Below are 3,297 nucleotides of genomic sequence, written 5' to 3'. Positions count from 1 at the left end.
CCTGCTCCTCTGATGCTGCTTGGCCTGTTGTGTTCATCCAGCTCCACACCTTGTTATCTCAGACTCCAGCATCGGCAGTTCCTACTATCTCTTATTAATTTACCTACTGTGCACAGCCAGAAGTCAAAAAAGTATGCTTAGCTAGGGTGGCATGGGTGGCTTAGTGGTTAGCACTGCTGCCTCATAGTACCAGGGACCTGGGTTCAATTCCACCCTTGGGTGACTGTGTGAAGTTTACACATTGTCCCTGTGTCTGCGTGGGTTTCCTCCAACAGTCCAAAGATGTGCAAATTAGGTGTATTGGCTTTGGGAAATTGTCCAGGGTTGTGCAGGCTAGATGGGTTAGCCATGGGAAATGTGGAGTTATGGAAATAGGGATGCCCTTCAGAGGGTCAGCACAGATTTAATGGGCAATATGGCCTCTCCCCACACTGTGGGGATTCTATGTGAAAAATCTGGCCTTCCCCATCCCCAGGGCAATCCTGCTGAAACCCCCTCTTTTGGAAATACATTTCCTTGGTCATCACCCTGCACATTAGAGCCTTCCTTGCCAGTCACCTTTCAGATAACCAGATCACCTGTTTTAGGTGTTGTTGCAGGATTACTGGCTGGTATATTTGGTGAGAACCTCCAGGGGGTCTTTAATACTCTCTTGAGCAGACAGGATTCCTGTCTTATGTTGCATCAGGAACATCAGCCTTAAGTCAAAGCTCAAAACCCTGGAGAGGGACATGACACCAAAAACAACGAGCTGGTCATTGTTGCCTCACTGTTGGTGGGATCGTGCTCTGCACAAATTGACTGCTGTGTCCAGTACAAGGGGCAGCAATGACCTAGTGGTATTATCGCTGGACTGTTAATCCGGAGACCCAGATAATGTTCTGGGGACCCGGGTTCGAATCCCGCCACGGCAGATGGTGGAATTTGAATTCAATAAATATCTGGAATTAAGAATCTAATGATGACCATGAATCCATTGCTGATTGTCAGAAAAACCCATCAGGTTCACTAATGTCCTTCAGGGAAGGAAACTGCCATCCTTACCTGGTCTGGCCTACATGTGACTCCAGACCCATAGCAATGTGATTGACTCTTAACTGCCCTCTGGGCAATTAGGGATGGGCAATAAATGCTACCTAGCCAGCGACACCCTCATCCCATAATTGAATAATAAAAAACTGCGACTACGTTCTGAAAGTTTACAGATCCAGGTTAATGATTCATATCTGAGGAGTTCGTCCCCATCAAAATGCATCTCTTTATCAGAGATCCAAGCTGCAAAGGTGATTTCTGATATCTACGAGAGCTTCCAAATAGTAATTGACTGATAGGCCTTATGAGAGAATGTGATAGGTGCTATACAAATGCAAGTCTTTCTGGACCAAATTATTTCAATCCCCTGTCCCGATTATCCATCAGCTATTCCACTGTATTGCCATCTTGTCTTGACATGGGACCCATTGAGCCTGTGGCCTACAGTCAGGTGTCAGAAAGGAACCTGTGTCATACTGTCTAGGCCCGAAACGTCAGCCTTTCTGCTCCTATGATGCTGCTTGGTCTGCTGTGTTCATCCAGCTCTGCACCTTGTTGTCTCTGTGTCATACTGCTTTGTGTTCCTCCTGTACTTCACCCACCAACCACCTTTTCACGAAGACATGGAGCGCGGTACTCTCAAAAGGAAATTACTGGGGGTTGTGGGATGGACAAACTTCCCCTACACACTGTGTCTAGGAGAAGTTGAGGCTTTTCAATTTTCTAACACACACAAGGTGATTGCATGGACGCAGCAGAAGTCTGAACTGACAGACAGAGGCAATGTGGGACCAGAGAGCATGTTGACAAGGTTGGGAGCTGGAGGAACACTTGACAAAGTAACATCTCGGAAGTGTACAGGACATTCCCCTGAACGTTAGATCGCTTTTTAAGTTGTTGAAAATTATTTGAATGATGTCTAGGTCTGAACACATGCAAAACACTGGAAATTATAAAAAAGTGCCTGATTTCTGTGCTTTAAACATCGTCACTGAAACATAGAAAATAGGTGCAGCAGTAGGCCAATCGGCCCTTCGAGCGTACACCACCATTCCATACGATCATGGCTGATCATGCAATCTCAGTATCCCATTCCCACTTTCTCTCCATATCCCTTGATCCCTCTAGCTGCAAAGGCCATGTCCAGCTCCCTCTTGAATATATCTAATGAACTGGCCCCAACAGCTTCCTGTGGGAGAGAATTCCACAAGTTCACAACTCTCTGAGTGAAAAACATTTTCCTCACCTCAGTCCTGAATGGACTACCTTAGACTGTGACCTTAGACTACTTCTTAGACTGTGACCCCTTGTTCTGGACTTCACTAACATCAGGAACATTTTTCCCACATCTAGCCTGTCCAGTCCCATCAGGATTTTACATGTTTCTGTGAGACCTCCCTTCATTCTTCTAAATTCCAGCAAGTGCAAGCCTAGTTGATCCAATCTTTCTTCATATGTCAGTCCAGCCATCGCAGGAATCAGTCTGGTGAACCTTCGCTGGACTCCCCCAGTAGCAAGAATGTCCTTCCTCAGACTAGGAGACTGAAACTGAACACAATACTCAAGGTGTGGCCTCACCAAGGCCCTGTATAAATGCAACAAGACATCCTTACTCCCATCCTCAAATCCTCTCATTATGAAGGCCAGCATGCCATTAGCTTTCCTCACTGCCTGCATGACAACCTTCAGCAACTGTTCCACTGTGACACCCAGGTCCTGTTGCACCTCACTTCTTTCCTAAACTGCCACCATTCAGATAATAATCTGCCTTCCTGTTTTTGACACCAAGTGGATAACCTCACAGTTATCCACATTATATGGCATTTGTCAAGTATTTACCCACTCAGCCAGTCTGTCCAAGTTACCCTGCAGCCTCTTTGCATCCTCCTCAGAGCACATGCTGCCACCCAGCTTAGTGTCATCTGCTAACGTGGAGATATTGCATTCAATTCCTTCATCCAAATCATTAATGTATATTGTGAACAACTGGAGTCCCAGCACTGAACCCTGCGGCACCCCACTCCTCTCTGCCTGCGACTCTGAAAGGGACCCGTTTATTCCAACTCTCTACTTCCTGTCTGCCAATCAGTCCTCTATTCATGTGAATACATTACCTCTGATACCATGAGCTTTAATTTTGCTCAGATCTCTTGTGTGGAACCTTGTCAAAAACCTTTTGAAAGTCCAGATACACAACATCTACTGATTCATCATTGTCTACTCTACTGGTCACATCCTCAAAAAATTCCAGAAGATTTGTCATTT

This window comes from Rhincodon typus, chromosome 27, assembly GCF_021869965.1.
Source record: "Rhincodon typus isolate 14 chromosome 27, sRhiTyp1.1, whole genome shotgun sequence".
NCBI lineage: Eukaryota > Metazoa > Chordata > Chondrichthyes > Orectolobiformes > Rhincodontidae > Rhincodon > Rhincodon typus.
Note: the sequence above shows the minus strand (reverse complement) of the source record.